A 21,075-nucleotide genomic window follows, 5' to 3' on the forward strand; every position below is an offset into this window, starting at 1 on the left:
AAGCAGTGTTGTTCCACAAGAGAGCTGCTGTCTTGGCAGGCCAGCCAAGGAGGGTCTCCAAGAAGGAGTTATGTAGATTTGCCTGGCAAAGATTTTTCTCCAGTGAGACTGAGGCTGATGTTCTGAAGAAGATCCCCCAGTCACCACACTCTTGTACTCCAGTCTATTGAAAACAGAGTTTTAATTTGTCATTTTGGATCGTATTTACTATAGGATGACAGCCAATTGTTTTAATAACTGCTTTGTCTTGTGTGTGTTTTGCATATTTTACTCATTTTTAAATTTTATTTTATCATATTTGTCTTACATTTTTGTTGTCTTGAGGTTGTTTTTTTTAAAAGGAACACTGGGGTAGAAATGTTTGTTTTGCTTTCAAACAGTCAACACATCTGGGATATTTTCAATGGAAGTTGGCATAACCCTCTTCAGATGATTGACCTGGACGTGTGTCGGCAAAGTGTGCAGAGGGTTTGTGTGTGTGTGTGTGCATATTGGGATCCCATCCTGCTACACATTTTTGTCCCCATGTGTCCAGGGCTCTTACCTTCCAAGTCCCGGACTTCAGAATCCGGGACCGGCAGCCGTGTGACACCGGAAGTTGCATCGACGTAACTTCCGGTGTCGCTCCGCCCATCTATGGGCACCAAAAATGGCCGCCGCCACCGGGAAGTCGCGTCTATGCACTTCCGGACATGCGTAGATGCGACTTTTGAAGCTGGCAGCGGCCATTTTTGGTGCCCATAGAAGGACAAATCGGGAAAGAAAAAAAATGGTCGCCGGCAGGAGAAAATAACAGAGAAAAACTGGAGACAAAGTGATACGGGGGACCACCGGGAAAAGGTAAGTAAATACGGGGGTTTCCCGGGCAAAACGGGGTACTTGGCAGCTATGCCAGGGCTGAAGGCCCAAATAGGGCTATGGCAAGACCTGGGCGCAGCCTGGCATAATATACTGACAGAGCACCTCGCTGTGTCTGCAGGCCCACCCATGAGGCATCCTGAGGCATTTGTCTCAGGTGGTGGAATCCTGGCCCATCCTCCCCTGCCACCACTACTGAAAAAGCGAGGAGAGGTGCTAGTAGTGGCTTTCAGCAAGATGTTGGAAGATCTTGTAGAACTCCTGAGAGATTTCGCCAGAAGCTACTGCCGCTGCACGACCCTGGTAAGCAAGGCTTTGGTGGTGGGGCAGTGGTGGGTGACAACCTCAGGTGGCAAAAAGGGCTGGGCAATTTATGCAGTGTAGTTTGGCTCACAGTGGCAGCATGTGTTATTAACAAGCATCCATCATCTTTCATTGTATAAATAACTCCACCAAATGGCCCAGCAGTTTATCTTAATCATACTCTGCCCATCTTCAAAACTAAGAGAAGATACAGAGCTCAAAAATTTATCTAGGTTTCCTTGCTATTCAGGGTGGTTGTATATTAGCAAGGCTAAAGTTAATAGCAGCTGGAATACTTATTTCTAATATATATATATATATATATTTAAAGCATCCTGTATGTATATTTAAAAATAAACCATTTCATAAAACGAAAAGGTCTTTGGTTATTTTATTTTTTATGGGACAGAGTAACTTACATGACAACTTGTTAAATCAATTTTATGTTTCTTTCAGATCTACTATTCAATATTTTTTTAAACTGTAGATACCATGGCAACCCCATTTCTCATATGGAATGTATGTTGCCTTAGAGATAAAGAGCTTGTGTGTGCACAGGTGGAATAGAGAACAGCATGTAAACTCCACGCTCCCCCTAACATTTAAATGTGCACCTCAATCATATTTTCCCTAGCTCATATCCATTTTTTGTGTCAAAAACAAAACTTTTGCACCAGCCAGTGCATTTTTTTGTATTGTTTTCTGATGAAATGTGTACAGAGAAACATTCCCAGCAAACTCTGTTTTATTGCATTCCATTTTTGTTGTTGTTGAAAAACTTAAAGGCATATTGTTCTGGTCTTAAACTAATGGGATGCAAATTCATCTTACCCCAGTCCAAAGGTTTACCTATCAGACACAGTTAAGCATACTGAGTTCCCCATTAATTTAAATGGAAGGAGCTGATCTGTGCATTCATTTATTATGCAGATGGGCTTCCTTGAGTTAAATGTACAAGGAATATACTCCAGTAAAAAGACTGGGGCTTCCTTGTTGAAACAGAATAGGATATCGCCAGAGTTAGTCAAACCCAGAGTAGATCCACTGAAATCAAAATCCATTGATTCTAACGAGTTTCTTCTGAGTATGACATATGTACATTAATTTCAATGGGTCTGCTTTGAATATGACTAATGCTAGATATCAGCCAATGACTCAGTTTATATTGGGAGAATATTTGTATAAGTAAATATTGGCACGTTTGCATTTCGATGGTAGCACCATATATATGCATACATAGGAGTACGTCTCATTGAACTCAGTGGACTTCTGAGTAGATATAACACAGGCTTGCCTTGTAACATTTCACTTGCTTTGGTTAACGACTGTAGCAGACAAAAATCAAATACGATATTTATTATTTCACTTAAACTTGCAGGTTGGAAACTTCGTCCAATTGATACCAGAGCAATCTCGCATAACAACTTTGAAAATACACGTTTTATTACACGCTCACATAATTGGATGATGTGCAGTTACCACACAACATTTGTATGTTCCATAGTAATATACACATATAGTAACTGCATGTCAACTAGATTTTAGACTTCTAAATTTGCCCAGACGCCAACAGAAGCACAATTATTCATCAGAGATAGAGTGACACGTATCTGACTAGAGAGAAGGGGCTGGAAAAGAATGAAGTTAAATCGTTACCGGATTTACAAATGCACAAGCTTGCTTTACGTGCTTTTTTCAACACTTACTTGGAACTGGAGGGCTGTGTATAAGTTTTACAAAATAGTACTTTAATGGGGGGGGTTGTATGTGTATGGGGGTTCTGGAGGGTGGATTTTAGCCATCTTAGTAGCAAGACCCTAGAGCAGGCATGTCAACAGGTAGATCGAGATCTACCGGTAGATCACTGGACGTCTGTGGTAGATCACCAGTAGATCAGTGGCTCCCCCCAAAGAAGCTAAAAATCCTTGGCTCCCCTAACAAAAGCTCAACATATTGCACCCCTAAAATGACCAAAACCAGGGTTTTCCTTCCTAAAAAAAAGCTCAACGCCGCTTTCCTCTTCTCTAAAGAAATTCAATAACTTCTAGAATCTATGTGAATCTATGTGAAGCTCAACAACTTTGACCTGAACCCCCCAAAAGGGGGTAGATCACTGCCAATTTCTAACTCTGTGAGTAGATCGCAGTCTCTTGGAAGCTAGCAACCCCTGCCCTAGAGAGATAAAAGCCCCTTCCTCTCTCTCACACACAGACATTCTTTAATTTAGAAATAATAATAATAATCCCCCCCCATAACATTTACAAGTAACCATGCAACACAAAGCACTTCTGGGATTGTCTCATTTGATTTTATAAGTGGTATCAAGACATGCTGGGAGGGGAACCAAGCTGGGGTCCCTTTGTTTCTCAGCCCACTTTTTCCTATATCCTCAGAACATTTTACTATAGGCAAACTAAGCAATAGATCAATAGATCAAGAGGAGAGAGCAGGTAGTCAACGTGTTCACAGATGATGTGGTGTTGCTTTTCATGGACTCCACAAATGCATATTTTAAAGTATATGCTAGTTCAAAATAGTTGATGGTGCTGTAAGCTGCAATTTTTGTATTTTAAGTATTTGACATCTTTCTAATAATATAGCTTGTTTGCTGTTGTTTTATGGAACTGATGTGACGCCTTAAGAACCTTTCCTACCCTACATTAATAAAATAAAATAAAATAAAGTAACAAATGAAGCTTTGCAAGGAGAAGTAGAGTATGAACCATTTACTTGAATGAATGAATGAATGAATGTGGGAAGGAAGAAGAATTTCCAACCAAAGAATAATGGATAAGTAAGATAATGGACTATACCAAACTGGCAAAATTAACAGCAAAATTAAGAGAATCTAACAATGAGTGTTTTATGGAAGAATGGATGCCTTTTTTAAGGCTATTTAAATAAATGTTCCCCTTCATGGATCAATGCCTTGTCGTGGCGAAGGGGCTTGAATAACTCAGAGAAGCTATGAGCTATGCCATGCAGGGCCACCCAAGATGGACAGGTCATAGTGGAGAGTTTTGACTAAACGTGATCCACCTGGAGAAGGAACTGGCAAGCCACTCCAGTATCCCTGCCAAGAAAACTCCATGGACAAAGACAACAGGCATATAAAAGTTATGACGCTGGAAGATGAGCCCCTCAGGTCGGAAGGCGTCCAACATGCTACTGAGGAAGAGCGGAGGACAAGTACAAGTAGATTCAGAGCTGATGAAGCGGCTGGGCCAAAGCCGAAAGGACGCTCAGTTGCGGATATGCCTGGAAGCGAAAGGAAAGTCCGATGCTGTAAAGAAAAATATTGCATAGGAACCTGGAATGTAAGAACCATGAGTGGAGGTAAGCTGGATGTGGTCAAAAATGAGATGACAAGAATAAATATCGACATCCTGGCATCAGTGAACTAAAATGGAAGGGAATGGGCGAATTCAGTTCGGATGACTATCATATCTACTACTGTGGGCAAGAATCCTGTAGCAGAAATGGAGTGGCCCTCATAGTCAACAAAAGAGTGGCAAAAGCTGTAATGGGATGCAATCTCAAAAATGACAGAATGATCTCGATACGAATCCAAGGCAGACCTTTTAACATCACAGTAATCAAGTTTATGCACCAACTACCGGTGCTGAAGAAAGTGAAATTGACCAATTCTATGAAGACCTACAACACCTTCTAGAAATGACACCAAAGAAGGATGTTCTTCTCATTACAGGGGACTGGAATGCTAAAGTAGGGAATCAAGAGATAAAAGGAACAACTGGCAAGTTTGGCCTTGGAGTTCAAAATGAAGCAGGGCAAAGGCTAATAGAGTTCTGTCAAGAGAACAAGCTGGTCATCACAAACACTCTATTCCAACAACACAAGAGACGACTCTACACATGGATATCACCAAATGGGCAGCATCGAAATCAGATTGATTATATTCTGTGCAGCCAAAGATGGAGAAGCTCTATACAGTCAGCAAAAACAAGACCTGGAGCTGACTGTAACTCAGATCATCAGCTTCTTATAGCAAAATTCCAGCTTAAACTGAAGAAAGTAGGAAAAACCACTGGGCCAGTAAGATACAATCTGAATCAAATCCCTTATGAAAACACAGTGGAAGTGAGGAACAGGTTTAAGGATTTAGATTTGGTGGACAGAATGCCTGAAGAACTATGGATGGAGGCTCGTAACATTATACAGGAGGCAGCAACGAAAACCATCCCAAGGAAAAGGAAATGCAAGAAAGCAAAATGGCTGTCCAACGAGGCCTTACAAATAGCGGAGGAGAGGAGGCAAGCAAAATGCAAGGGAGATAGGGAAAGATACAGGAAACTGAATGCAGATTTCCAAAAAACAGCAAGGAGAGACAAGAGGGTCTTCTTAAATGAGCAATGCAAAGAAATAGAGGAAAACAATAGAATGGGGAAAACCAGAGATCTGTTCAAGAAAATTGGAGATATGAAAGGAACATTTCGTACAAAGATTACCATAATCAAGGACAAAAGTGGTAAGGACCTAACAGAAGCAGAAGACATCAAGAAGAGGTGGCAAGAATACACAGAGGAATTATACCAGAAAGATATGGAGGTCTCGTACACCTCAGGTAGTGTGGTTGCTGACCTTGAGCCAGACATCTTGGAGAGTGAAGTCAAATGGGCCTTAGAAAGCACTGCTATTAACAAGGCCAGTGGAAGTGATGATATTCCAGCTGAACTATTTAAAATTTTAAAAGATGATGCTGTTAAGGTGCTACACCCAATATGCCAGCAAGTTTGGAAAACTCAGCAATGGCCAGAGGATTGGAGAAGATCAGTCTACATCCCAATCCCAAAGAAGGGCAGTGCCAAAGAATGCTCCAACTACCGCACAATTGCACTCATTTCACATGCTAGCAAGGTTATGCTTAAAATTCTACAAGGCAGGCTTAGGCAGTATGTGGACCGAGAACTCCCAGAAGTGCAAGCTGGATTTCGAAAGGGCAGAGGAACCAGAGACCAAATAGCAAACATGCGCTGGATTATGGAGAAAGCTAGAGAGTTCCAGAAAAACGTCTACTTCTGCTTCATTGACTATGCAAAAGCCTTTGACTGTGTCGACCACAGCAAACTATGGCAAGTTCTTAAAGAAATGGGAGTGCCTGATCACCTCATCTGTCTCCTGAGAAATCTCTATGTGGGACAAGAAGCTACAGTTAGAACTGGATATGGAACAACTGATTGGTTCAAAATTGGGAAAGGAGTACGACAAGGTTGTATATTGTCTCCCTGCTTATTTAACTTATATGCAGAATTCATCATGCGAAAGGCTGGACTAGATGAATCCCAAGCCGGAATTAAGATTGCCGGAAGAAATATCAACAACCTCAGATATGCAGATGACACAACCTTGATGGCAGAAAGCAAGGAGGAATTAAAGAACCTTTTAATGAGGGTGAAAGAGGAGAGCGCAAAATATGGTCTGAAGCTCAACATCAAAAAAACCAAGATCATGGCCACTGGTCCCATCACCTCCTGGCAAATAGAAGGGGAAGAAATGGAGGCAGTGAGAGATTTTACTTTCTTGGGCTCCTTGATCACTGCAGATGGTGACAGCAGTCACGAAATTAAAAGACGCCTGCTTCTTGGGAGAAAAGCAATGACAAACCTAGACAGCATCTTAAAAAGCAGAGACATCACCTTGCCGACAAAGGTCCGTATAGTTAAAGCTATGGTTTTCCCAGTAGTGATGTATGGAAGTGAGAGTTGGACCATAAAGAAGGCTGATCGCCGAAGAATTGATGCTTTTGAATTATGGTGCTGGAGGAGACTCTTGAGAGTCCCATGGACTGCAAGAAGATCAAACCTATCCATTCTGAAGGAAATCAGCCCTGAGTGCTCCCTGGAAGGACAGATCGTGAAGCTGAGGCTCCAATACTTTGGCCACCTCATGAGAAGAGAAGAATCCTTGGAAAAGACCCTGATGTTGGGAAAGATTGAGGGCACTAGGAGAAGGGGACGACAGAGGACGAGATGGTTGGACAGTGTTCTCGAAGCTACGAACATGAGTTTGACCAAACTGCGGGAGGCAGTGCAAGACAGGAGTGCCTGGCGTGCTCTGGTCCATGGGGTCACGAAGAGTCGGACACGACTAAACGACTAAACAACAACAAATAAATGTTATAGTATGGTGAACTCACAAGCAGGATTTGAGCTATGGGCAACAGAAGTAATTAGATCAGGCATCCCCAAACTTTGGCCCTCCAGATGTTTTGGACTACAATTCCCATCTTCCCCGACCACTGGTCCTATTAGCTAGGGATCATGGGAGTTGTAGGCCAAAACATCTGGAGGGCCGCAGTTTGGGGATGTCTGAATTAGATTATAATATTGTGGTTATGATCTGATAGATAGAAGGGGCGAAACAACAACTCCATGGGAAAGGGAGTGGGAAGTTGACAAAAATAAGAGAAAATATGAAAATAATAATAATTTTATTATTTATACCCTTCCCCAGCCACTCTGGGAGGCTTCCAACACATATAAAAACATAATAAAACATTAAATATTTAAAAACTTCCCTATACAGGGCTGCCTTCAGATGTCTTCTAAAGGTTGTATAGTTACTTATATCCTTGGTTCAGGGGCTGCATAACTTCATACCCTCCAACAACATCAGGAGATGTTAGATGAAGGCTGCACCAACCTGCATGGTGACAGGAAATGAATACTGGGGGGTGGGGTACAAATATTGGGGTGGCGGTGGTGGTGGAAGACACCTGCGCCACTGGAGTTGGCGCACCTGGTTCCTATGTATGATTCCAAAGATGAACGCAAAACCTGGAATCCCAAGAGTCACTTTAGGCATAGAGCAGGCATCCCCAAACTCGGGCCTCCAGATGTTTTGGGACTACAATTCCCATCATCCCCGGTCACTGGTCCTTTTAGCTAGGGATGATGGGAGTTGTAGTCCCAGAAAATCTGGAGGGCCGAGTTTGGGGATGCCTGGCATAGAGTGATAGTTTTGGTTCTTCCCTCCCTCTAAACACCACCGCCTTGTACCAAAAGCACTTTGGCATGTGGCATACTGGACTCTTGCTGAAATGATGGAACACTAAATTGGGCACATGGAATCAGTTCCATGTGGGCCTCTTTGGCGTTTGGACCCTGGCCTTAGGACGATACCTGCTTAAAGGAGACACCAGGGAAGTGCCTTTGCACAGACATTGTTTTCTAAGCTATAACAGGACACGTCTTCTTAATTGATAATCATATCTATTGATTTATAGGACACATGTATAGAACAGCAATTTTGTTGTACTGACAAAGCCTTTCTGTCAATAACGGCCGTGACAAATGGCAGAGGCACACCTGTTGCTGATCTGCTCCGCTACATCTCAATCACTCCCAGTGACTTGAAAACCAGAATTTATCTTTATTTATCGATTATGCATACTTCGAATTACTTAAGTTTCTTAGCCTACCACAGGCTAAAAAAACTGGCAGCTTTCAAGGCTGTAGGCAGTTTGCAAGCTCCACCTGCTGAATTTCAGAAGGTCTACCTTGCGAGATCAGTCAAAAGTCCATCTGGTCTCACAGCCGATTTCCAACTGTGGCTAGCCATATGCTACCCCACCTTCGCTGGCAACTCACAAACATGGGTGCCCATCTCCTGTTCTTTGTTCTGCACACCTCTTAAGAGCAGTGGACTCGCAATCTGGTAAACCGGGTTCACAGCCCCGCTCCTCCACATGCAGCTGCTGGGGGACCTTGGGCTAGTCAAACTTCTTTGAAGTCTCTCAGCCCCACTCACCTCACAGAGTGTTTGTTGTGGAGGAGGAAGGGAAAGGAGAATGTTAGCCGCTTTGAGACTCCTTCGGGTAGTGATAAAGCGGGATATCAAATCCAAACTCCTCCTCCTCCATCATGGATAGCAGCCACTGACAAACCTGGCCCCCTCTATTCCTTTTTCATATTCCTACTTTATTTCACCTGCATTACATTTTGAGTGATTTCTACTCCCATGAGAGAGGGAAATTTTTCTTGCTTAACTCTTTGGATCACCACCACAACCAAACAGGAGCAGCCAGCAACAAAATGTCCAGGATTCCGTCCAGTCACCTTTGCCCTTTTTCAGAAAACTCCATTCCATCCCCCCATTTTTAAAAAAATGCAAGATTAAATATTTATTGCAATACAATATAAAAATCTTTACAAAGAAAATAAAGAAACAGACATTACATAACTTTAAACGCACTATTGTGCAAAAACTTATATGCATATTTCCCCATTATATCCAAAAAAGAAATAACAACAAAGAAAAAAAAGAATTTATAAAAGACTTCCACCATTCCCCCAATTTTCTGCCATCTCTTTCTCCAACCATCAGTGAGGATTCCATGATCATTGAGCCTAGTGGGTCCTTATTGTTTTGGGTCCTCTCCATTTTGCCCCCCCCCACGGCTCCCTCAAGCCTGCTGGCACCTCTGTATTGTGTATTTAAGATACCATTTTGTCGATGTAAGGATCTGTGCTTGGAGAATGCATTTGCCATTAGAATTAAGAGGAATGCAATGGGAGAAATTCAGCATAGCTCTGTGGCAATTGTTTCAGCCTTTCAGATTGCCAGATGGAATGATACCCCCTCTTCCCATCCCCCATGCTCTTCTGGGGGTTCTCCTAACCCCCCATGCTAATTTGGGGGGCAGGTTCAGGGTGCACATGGGGAGGAGAGGGGGGAGAAGTCCTGTTGTCCTGTTGCACTAGTGGAAGTTCTTGCACAGGCTTCTGCTAGTGGGACCAGCTAGTTAACTCCTGACCAATTTATCTTAAACTAACCCTGGGACTCTGAAGCTAGGAGATAAAATGGGAGCTGAAATAAGTTTTTTTTTTGCCCTGAAACACTTGCCCCTGAAGGAAATCCATTGTCATCAACAAGGCTTCTCCAGCAAAAGGAATTTGAGAACATAGCTGCCAAGTTATCCCTTTTTTTAAGGGAAATTCCCTTATGCTGAATAGGCTTCCTTGTGAGAAAAGGGAAAACTTGGCAGCTATGTTTGAGAAATGTATCTAGAACTTGTACTATACAGGGGTAATGGCCCCATATTTAGCTCCACCACATGGAATCGCCTTTGTAAAATGTGCACCTCACCATTGCCAATAAATCTACGTTGACGGAGCAATATATCTAAACATTATTTTTGTGCGTCGTAACCCTGAAAATATTCAGCAAAACAAGACACCCAGTACACCAGACTCAATATGGAACTATAGATTTATGTACCCCTTGCCCACCATCATGCCTGTGTTTTTTCTCTATTGTTCCATAACTTTCCTCTGATAGATATTATCTTTTTAAATTGAGCCGACAACCTCCGCCCCTGCCCCCACGCCACAGATGCGATTGGGTTTAGGAAATGAGCATAAAAAAGGCACTTTCGAAATGTACCAGCTCCCATTAACCATCATTTAAATATTGTCAATCAAATCTGTTTGCATCTGGTACTGATGCCATGTGAAATTTATTTACTGAAAACTTTCAGTCACACATGGGGAATTTTACAGATGGTGCCTCTCCTCATTTAATTCCGCTCCCCCCTCCTCCTCCCTGCCCTCCCCCAACATTTCCCTGCCCCTCTGGACACACAGACTCTGGCTCCAGGTGCCTTTAGCCCCCCTCAATTTGATTCTTTAAAAAAATATATAGATCTAATCAGCTGCATGTTAAACAAGAGGAGCTCTTTTATGTATGCTGTGTTAGGACAAGCTCAGCGTCGCTGTAGATCACTAGAATAAACAACTCTGGCTGATTCAATTACAATGCCTTGGCCAAGCCTTTATCTGCCGGTGACATCATTTCAATCAAAATGTAAAATAATACAATCCAATAGATGCAAGGGGAGAGAGATAGGACACAGCCTGCTGCACCTAGTCATTTAATAAAAAACAATACAAAATAAAAAAAATAAAGTGGAAGGGAGCTCCTTCTGACAGGCTTCTAGGACTTCCATTTCCCAAACTCTATTACCTTGTATAATAGTATTCAAAAGAATTGAATGCAGGAAATTGTCTATTACTTTTTATTAGTCGAAGCTGTTATGTAGGATTCAGCCTACTGCGCTGGATTCTCTCTCCCCCCCCCCCCCGTTCATTTAATTAACGAAACCATGAAATCTTTCTATTGGTAGGCAGGCAGGTAGCTAGACATTCACTCCAGAATGGCTGTCTTGACCGGAAGGGTATTTCCTTTTCTTCCCCCGTGAACATTTTCATACTTGAAAAGAAAAGAAAAGGAATTGTTAAGCAGAACGGTGTGCAATGCCTTGTAAAAGGAAGGGGAAATGGAGGCTAATTTTCTTGGTCAACTGACCTGATAGAGCAATTCTATCCTTGTGGGCTAAACTCAGATCTTCTAGTGTGCAATGAAAGCAGTCAAATGCTTTCAATCAAAATAATAATGGCACGTACTCCCTTACTTATTTCATTTCTTTCAGACCATTTCCACCCAGCCCTTTCCCTGAATGTATAGCACTTGAAGCCAGATGCACGCATTTAACAACAACAAAATTAAAATAACAACAATCAAATAACAGTTGTTGTTAAATGGAGACAAAAGTAGCAGCTAAAACTGTCTATAAAGAAAGAATATGGCCTTAAAAGGTCAAATATTGGCCTGATTTTTTTTAAAAAAAATGTCTGATGGAAAATGGAGAGAGAGGAGGCTAGATGAGCCACTCAAGGTAGGAAGTTTTAAAATTTGGTTGTGGCCACAGATAAGACTCTCCGAAGTGTCTCTCTCAACCCGCAGAGCCCTAGCCACCACCAGAAAACAATTAAGAGCCTCACCAACAGACCTCAGTGAGTGCATTTCTGCACTGAAGGGGGTTAGATTAGATGCCTCTTGGAGTTCCCTCAAACTCTACAATTCTATGATTCTAAGATAAGGGACACAGGTGGTGCTGTGGTCTAAACCACAGAGCCTAGGGCTTGCTGATCAGAAGGTCGGCGGTTCGAATCCCTGCGACGGGGTGAGCTCCCGTTGTTCGGTCCCTGCTCCTGCCAACCTAGCAGTTCGAAAGCACGTCAAAGTGCAAGTAGATAAATAGGTACCGCTACAGCGGGAAGGTAAACAGCGTTTCTGTGCACTGCTCTGGTTCGCCAGAAGCGGCTTAGTCATGCTGGCCACATGACCCAGAAGCTGTCTGCGGACAAACACCAGCTCCCTCAGCCTATAGAGCGAGATGAGCGCACAACCCCAGAGTAGTCTGCGACTGGACCTAACGGTTAGGGGTACCTTTACCTTTAAGATACGGCAAGATCAGGACCTTGGACAATGACCAACTATTGGTTCAGGACTGCAGTTAGCAGTGTGCAGTTGATAATGTAACCCAGGGAGCACGTTGGGGTGATCGGAAGTCATAATGGAATCTGTGATGTATGAATTTAATTAATTTTCTTTTCTTTTTGTAATTTGTATTGATTTTGGATGGTTTTTGTTGATTGTTTGTGCAAAATTAATAAAGCATTTTAAAAAAGGACTGCTGTTACCAGTCCTTCAGCTGAGAAGGAAAAAGCAACTGCTCTCAGCAGTGTCTCAGCTGTATACTCTGGAGTCAAGATGAAAGTCCTGCCCCCTGAGCACACTGGACCCAATTCAAGGGCTGGTGACTTTTTCTGCAGCCACTGGCTTATTTTAGGCAGCGTGGTTTCACGTTGCAGGGAGCTTTGAGGGGAAAGCTCCTCGTGTCTTTCTTGATCTGCTAAAAAGCATGTGGTCCAGACATTGGAATCTGGTGGCAGAGATGTGTCCTCAGGGGTGAGGATGAGATGCAGAAGCCAGTCCCAACGGCTCCGTAAAGGAAAGATCGCCTCTGGGTGTCACTGCTATTTGAAGTGAGATTGTGGCTACAGGGAAAAATGTCATTTTGAGATCAGCAGGAAGGAACACCTGGTAGACTGAGGAGAGAACTCTAATAATAATAATAATAATAATAATAATAATAATAATAATAAATTTTTATTTATACCCCACCCTCCCCAGTCAAAACCGGGCTCAGGGCGGCTCACACCAATAAAATTACAATAAAACATAAAAAGCAATTAATTAAAATACAGATTAAAATACAGTATTAAAATTTAAAATGCAGCCTGATTTTAAGCAGTCCATAAATCCAAGCCATGAGGGAGGAAAACACAGGGGCCAGACTAAGTCCAACCCAAGGGCCAGGCGGAACAGCTCTGTCTTGCAGGCCCTGCGGAAAGATGACAAATCCCGCAGGGCCCTGGTCTCCTGTGAAAGAGCGTTCCACCAAGTTGGGGCCAATACTGAAAAGGCCCTGGCCCTAGTAGAGGCCAATCTAGCCACCTTATGGCTCGGGATCTCCAGAGTATTGTTGTTTGTAGACCTTAAGGTCCTCCGCGGGGCATACCAGGAGAGGCGGTCCCGTAGGTAGGAGGGTCCCAAGCTGCATAGGGCTTTAAAGGTCAAAACCAGAGAGATCATTCTTCTCTGCCAGTACTTCTCTTTGCTGCCACCACTTTTCAGAGGAACTAAGCCAGGAGACACCAGTTAGCCATTGGCCCACCTGAGGGTTCCCACTCTCACAGAGACTGTCTGGCACCACCTGGCTGTAAAGCATAGGTGCCAACTCCTTGGGGCCCTTTGTGCCCGAGCACCCACAAAATTCCGCATGAAGGGACCAGGAACCCACACTACATGGCACCCGTAGTCCTGGGTGGTCACGGGGCCAATTTGCACTTCAGCTGCTAAGCATAAACCTTGCAACTCGTTTGAAGGTGGTGACTCACTCCTAGCTGCTGATGCAAGTCCTGTGAGACAGGATACCAGCAGGTCGATGGCTATAGTAATAATAACAACAATAATTTATTATTTATACCTCGCCAGTGAATGGCTCCCAACAGAATACAAAAAACACAATAAAACATTAGACATTAAAAATTTCCCAATACAGGGTTGCCTCCAAATGCCTTATAAAAGTCAGATAGTTGTTTATTTCCTTGACATCTAATGGGAGGGTGTTCCACAGGGCAGGCGCCACTACTGAGAAGGCCCTCTGCCTGGTTCCCTGTAACCTCACTTCTTGCAGTGAGGGAACTTGGAGCTGGACTTCTCTGTCCAGGACTGAACAATGGGGGTGGAGATGCTGCTTCAGGTATACTGGGTTGAGGTCCTTTAGGACTTTAAAGGTCAGCACCAACACTTTGAATTGTGCTTGGAAACATACTGGGAGCCAATGTAGGTCCAACAGCCATTGCTTCTGAGAGTTCTGAGCACTGGGACACCTTGATACCCTCTGCTCAGAGGAGCAGCAGTGGCAGCTGGGGAGAGCACCCTGTAGGAAGATAGAAAACCTTAAGTTGTATGTCAAGTCAGAACTTGGCCCATCTAGCTCAGTATTGTCTACACATATTGGCAGAGGCTCTTCCAGGGTTTTAGATGGAGTCTCTCTCAGGGAATGAATCTGGGAACTTCTGCATGGCAAGCAGATGCTCTACAACTGAGCCACAGCATTAGGAATCACCCCTTCTTAGTGGCTGCTGTGCTCCCTGCAATGCAAACTGCATTTCATGTGCTTGCTGGGAAATTCAAAGGGCCATTAAAATCAATAGCAGTCACTTCCTGGAAACACATTCAATATTGAAATACATACCTGCCAAGTTCATGTCAGAGAAATAAGTGATCGGACCGGAAGTAGCAGACCGGAAGTAGCGCTGCCGCCATTTTGTAACTGGGCGGAGCATGCTCAGAAGCGACTTTTGATGCTGCTCTGCCCAGTTCCAAAATGGCCGCCATGCCAGAAGTCGCACTGCAGCCATTTTGGAACTGGGCAAAGCAGCATTAAAAGTCGCTTCTGAGCATGCTCCGCCCAGTTACAAAATGGCCACCGCGCCAGAATAAACCGGGGAAAAACAAAAAAATCCATTTTTTCAGATGGGAACAGTTGGAAAAACAGGGGTTTCCTGGGGAATACGGGAGACTTGGCAGCTATGTTGAAATATAACGTCTCATTTTGATACAGCAAATTTGGAACAAAACAGCTTTGTTATAGGATTTGAATTCCAACTTGGATGAAAACTTCCTGTCCAGTTTCTGCTCTTACTTACACTGATTATTTTCAAGGTAACAACATCTTTGAAAATGAATGGATAATGATATAATCTGCCCCGTCATGTAATCCCGAAACTTACTTCTGAAATGCAAATTAACTGGTCCCACAAGTAGGGTTCAGTTCACAGTCCATTCATAGTTTTGTCAAAACTAGGTAAGTCCCTCTGTGAACCAGTACTACTTAGATCAGGAGTGCTTCATTCTGCACCAAAGTGGTTCTGTTTTTATGTATGAAATGTTGGAGGGTGTGCAGTGGTGGTGACAACAAGAACTGAAGCAACAACAGTGACAACAAACAGGAGCGGCAACAAAATATTGTGGTGCGGAGTGTTGCTGCTCAGGATCCATCAACTCCTTTTTGTTCCCCTTGTCCCACTTTCCCACCCTTAAAACAGCCAGCTAGCATGCTGTGGCCAGTGAGCATATGCAGTCCACATTGAATTGTTTTGGGGTTTCCCCTCTCCAGAGATGAGGAGGTCCTCATTTATTTATTTTTGTACTCTGAAAAAATTGGGGTTTCTCTCAGTCTGCTCATGTGCCAGGAGAGTGATATTCTGGCTACCTAAAAAAAAACCCCAAAACACTCACACACCGAGTATCAGAAACCAGCCACCACCATCACAACCAGTGCATCCATTTTGCACTACAATTCTGCACTACAACACCACAATTTAAGATACAGTGGTACCTCGGGTTACAAACGCTTCAGGTTACAAACTAACCCAGAAATAGTACCTCGGGTTAAGAACTTTGCTTCAGGATGAGAACAGAAATTGTGCTCTGGCGGTGCGGCGGCAGCAGGAGGCCCCATTAGCTAAAGTGGTACCTCAGGTTAAGAACCGTTTCAGGTAAAGAACAGACCTCCGGAACGAATTAAGTTCTTAACCCGAGGTACCACTGTATGTTGATTTGGAAGGAGCTGCCCTTGATTTCAGTGAAACTTGCTTTTTGAGCAAGCGTGATTGGAATTGGTGCCTTATAGTGCAATCCTATACATGTCAACTTAGACGCTGAGATCAATAGGATTTGCTCCCCGGTATTGGATTGCAACTTTATCCCATTTTTTTTTATCCCATATGGACATGGCAGAAAGTGAAATCAAAAGAGGTAATTATCTTTTCTGAAGCTAAATTGAGCAGAATGATTGGATGATGGGCTTCTTTTAGCGGAACAAAATTCTCCAGGGGGAAAATACAATCAAATCAATTTTATTGGCACTGTTATAAATGATATGACTACTTAATAGGGATAAATGCCAAGAGACAGATTAAGTCAACTGCTTTTTCAAGCTGCTTTTAAACACTAGATACATAGTATTATTTTTCATGCTTGCTGTTCAGTTTGAAATAATGTGAGTCACAGAGACATGAACAGCTATTGCAGTTTAATACTGTGTTAAATAACACAGCGATTATGCTACAGTTTTGTTGGGTCTACCTTCCAACGAGAAAAGATACTATTGGGTAGAACGCAAAATTTAGTAAAGTTCAAGAGCACAATCCCTACAAAAATGCACCTTTAACTCATTCTTAATGAAAGTATTAAACAGATGATTCAATTTCGACTGTTGAAATGAATGGAAATGATAAGTGCCGAACTTTGGCTGGATCTTGTCGCAATGAAGCAATTCTCTCAGACAAAGTATTCATCATCAAGGTAGGGGGAATCTCAGGCCCAAGGGGATGAGTGTGGCCCTGAAGGACCATCCTTAAATGTATACAAGTTTATGGGAAGGAGCTAGTTGAGTGGATCGAAACAAGGGTGAACCTCTCTCTACAAGAGGATATAGTTCTCTTGTGGAAGACTCTATTAGCCCACACCTAAACTGTGTTATAATTTCTGGCCAGTCTCAGTAGCTCCTAATTGTGGGCTTGTATGTGTGGTAGCTCCTGGATGAGGTAGATTATCTAGATCTGTTTCAATCTGGTTTAAGGTGTTGGTTATGGAACAGAGACCGCTCTGAAATCAGATTAAAGGTAAAGGGACCCCTGACCATTCGGTCCAGTCGTGACCGACTCTGTGGTTGTGGCGCTCAGCTCGCGTTATTGGTCGAGGGAGCCGGCGTACAGCTTTCAGGTCATGTGGCCAGCATGACAAAGCCGCTTCTGGCAAACCAGAGCAGCACACGAAAACGCCGTTTACCTTCCCACTGTAGTGGTATTTATTTATCTACTTGCACTTTGATGTGCTTTTGAACTGCTAGGTTGGCAGGAGCTGGGACCGAGCAACGGGAGCTCACCCTGTCGCGAGGATTCGAACCGCCGACCTTCTGATCGGCAAGCCCTAGGCTCTGTGGTTTAACCTGCAGCGCCACCCACGTCCCTTGAAATCAGATTACACACTTGCAATATCTGGTCAATACTGTTGCATGGAAATGTTTTCAGTTTTAATTGCAACTTCCCAGAATGTTTGACCTGGCCTGAAACTGTTGACACAGAGTTTCTTTTGTGATACTGTACTTGAAATAGGAAAAGCTGTATACCCCCCAAATATCATGGTAAGGTAGCTGGGAAAGTATTGCTGAATGACTTGTTGTTGTTGTTGTTGTTGTTGTTGAATAATTCCTTGTTCCTCAGAATACTGTTTGAATCCCCACTTGAAATAAATCAGACACTCTTAAGTTATCTTGACCATCCCTCTGAATAAACCATTTACTATATATGCACAATCTTGGTTATGCTCTGAAAATGGAAATGAGTTGGATAACCTGTTACACACCACCCATATTTTCACTTGTGATAGGGGGGTTGGGAATCAAAAGAAGATAAATGCATAGTAATAGAAATTGAAAAAAGTGGGAAGTTTTGTGCTGCTGAAAAAAAAAACCTGTAGTTAAGTTGCAGAAGAAACTTCAAGCTTTAAGTATTTATTGTCCAAAAAAAATCCCTGTTCTCCCCCACATGTCAGTTGCACCTGTTGAGAATATTTTCTCTTCAACTGTGAGCAGACAGCACTGAGGTCCCTGACTCTCTTTACAATGTCTGGATTCAGGTCCGGCAGAGAACTCTGCCCTCTAAGAAACATATTTGATTGCCACTTAAAAGATTTTAATCATTGTGAGCCACTTTTTGGAGCTGTATTTGAGCAACACATGCATGGAACGCTGTGCTAATCCCTTTGATCACTTCTCCTGCGAATAACCGAACAAGATTTCTGCAGTGTTCTGATCTGGGCACAGCCCATATTCTTGTTGACTTCTAAGGTTCCGACTATAAGTTAGGGCCATCTTTCCAGAATATCAGATTGCCCCTGGTCATGCCACACTTGGAGTTAGAGATTGAAGAATTTACCCTAAAGCCTCTTTGAAAAGGAAAGGAAGTTACTCATTAAGAATGCGGATTCCAAGAGAATGACTGCTCCCCACCTCAAATGGGGGGAGTTTTTTTGCGGGGTCGCGCGCAGCTACCTGATCCTACATGATTCCCCACAGTTCAGCCTGTCTTCGCCTCCCCAAGCTGGATACCTGGAGGTTCCCGCCTAACCTCAGACAGTTGGCCAATCCCAGCCAGGGGGGTGTTGCCAGGGGAGTTGACCAGTTAGGGTTAGGACCACCTTGCACACACAGTAGAGGGTGGAACTTACCTGGGAGTCCTCAGTTGACTCCAGAGCTTCTCCCACCCTGCCCTCCCTCTGTTTACACCTTTCTTTTGCAGGTTAACCTCTTCTTTACAGGCCTGCAGGCGCTGCTATGGTCATTAATGCTTGCTGTTGAAGGACCGGGAAGGAATTTCCCTGCATTGCCTTCCCCGTAGCAGGAAAAAAAAAAGTCACAACTTTGGCGGTTTTAGGCCTTGGGCAGAATCTTTAGTCTATCTTCCCTAAATGGGGGGGGGCATGAAGCAGTGAACCCACCCCACGGCAGCAGTCCCAGGGTTCTCCGTTAAAGGGGTTGTTTGGAAGGGAGTCACTGGCCATACGCCGTTAGATTGTCAATGCTCTCCCCTACGTTGCGGCAAAATGGGGGGGGGCAGGCTCTCTGCTTGAACAGATGTTCTCCAGAGCCAGCCCAATCCCCACACAGTTTGGATAACCCTGATGTTCTCCAGATCCCCGGACAGGGGCTGGGAGTGATAAATGCCTAATGCCTAAGCCAAGGTCTCCCTACATATGAAAGTTTAATAAAATTGTGGCCAATTTTAATCCCAGGTTGTCATGAGTCATTATTCCTCCCGGGTGTCGCCTGGGGTCTGGGGGAGTCTCCGCCTGGCCATGCAAAGAGACCAGGATCCACAAGGTAAAACAAAGAGAATGGGACTTTGTGCTGACCACCAGGCAATGGCTTTTCCCCACTCCCCTCCCGAAACCTACTAACTGCTTTAGCTGACAAATCCAAACTGCTACCCTTCAGTAGACTCTGACTCCTCCTCCTCCTCCTCCTCCTCCTCCTCCTCCTCCTCCTCCTCCTCCTCACCTTAACTATCCTCGAAGCAATTCTGCTCAATATATGCTCCTGCTATACTTACCTCCTTCCACAGCAGGTCAATCTGCAAGGCTGGTACCTGGTGAAGAAGTCAGAGACAGTTCAATGGCAACCTAATGTAGAATTGGAGACCATAGTTCTGTCCCTTTAAATCATCTGCAGCTCCACTTGTGAGGTGTGGTCACGGCTCTGGGAGTATATATGGGCTCTACTAGGGTATATAAATGCTCAGTTAAGCTCTAGAGTCTGTTCCTGAGAGCACTTAGCAAGAGGTCTGAGACCCTTCAGAAATGGAGTCTGATCCTTCATTGGTTTGATGGACCTCCTACCCAGGACTTGGATGCAGAGCTTGAAACCTTTCCTTTTCTACTGCATCTGAAAGTCATTTCACACACCTGGCTTTGTACCTTGTGGGATCACAGGTGGTTATTCTAAACCACTCGATGGGTCTGTTGCAACAAGACGTTATTTACTGCCAATTGGCGTTGACCCCAAATTCTTCTGAAGGCAAATTTGGTAGCAAATCCAGAGGCTCCTGTTTGGGCAAACCATGAAGTGGTCCAAGGCTTCAAGGGAAGCTGAATTCTTTTAATAAAGCTAGAAAAAAATGACTTGGGAGGGTTTTGCCTATCCCTGCCCCCGTTGAAATGTATATCAGTTGAAAAAGAGTATTTGCTTTTGGACTTAGCGTGAAGCGGCGAGCAGGCCATTCGGCTTTGTGTGCAGTGTAGATCAGCCATAAAAGAATTTGAATACTTTCTATCAAAGTAACCAAATATTAATTCACCACAAAGAAAAATACGAGCTTTGAAAGACCCAAAAAACCCTAGATCTTAAGCAGAACTTTCACGTTACAGCACGGCTAGAGAGGCCCTTCTATGGATCACTGTCAAAGAGCAACAAAAGTGTTGTGATTGACTATAACCGATAGAGTAGGTGTTTTCCGCACTGCATGAGCTAGATTGACATATGGTAAATTTGCAAATGGACAAATGTGTTGGCCTCAATGTACCTAACGTTACCATACCCAGTACAGTGGTACCTCGGTTTAAGTACACATTTGGTTCTGGAAGTCTGTACTCAACCTGAAGCATACTTAACCTGAAGCGAACTTTCCCATTGAAAGTAATGGAAAGTGGATTAATCCGTTCCAGACGGTCCGCAGAGTACTTAAACTGAAGCGTACGTAACCTGAAACGAACTTTCCCATTGAAAGTAATGGAAAGTGGATTAATCCATTCCAGATGGGTCCACAGAGTACAGTGGTACCTCAGTTTATTAACACAATTGGTTCCGGAAGTCTGTTCATAAACTGAAGTGTTCATAAACTGAAGCAAACTTTCCCATTGAAAGTAATGGAAAGTGGATTAATCCGTTCCAGACGGGTCCGCGGAGTACTCAACCTGAAG

This window comes from Zootoca vivipara, chromosome 8 (assembly GCF_963506605.1).
Source record: "Zootoca vivipara chromosome 8, rZooViv1.1, whole genome shotgun sequence".
NCBI classification, from domain to species: Eukaryota; Metazoa; Chordata; class Lepidosauria; order Squamata; family Lacertidae; genus Zootoca; species Zootoca vivipara.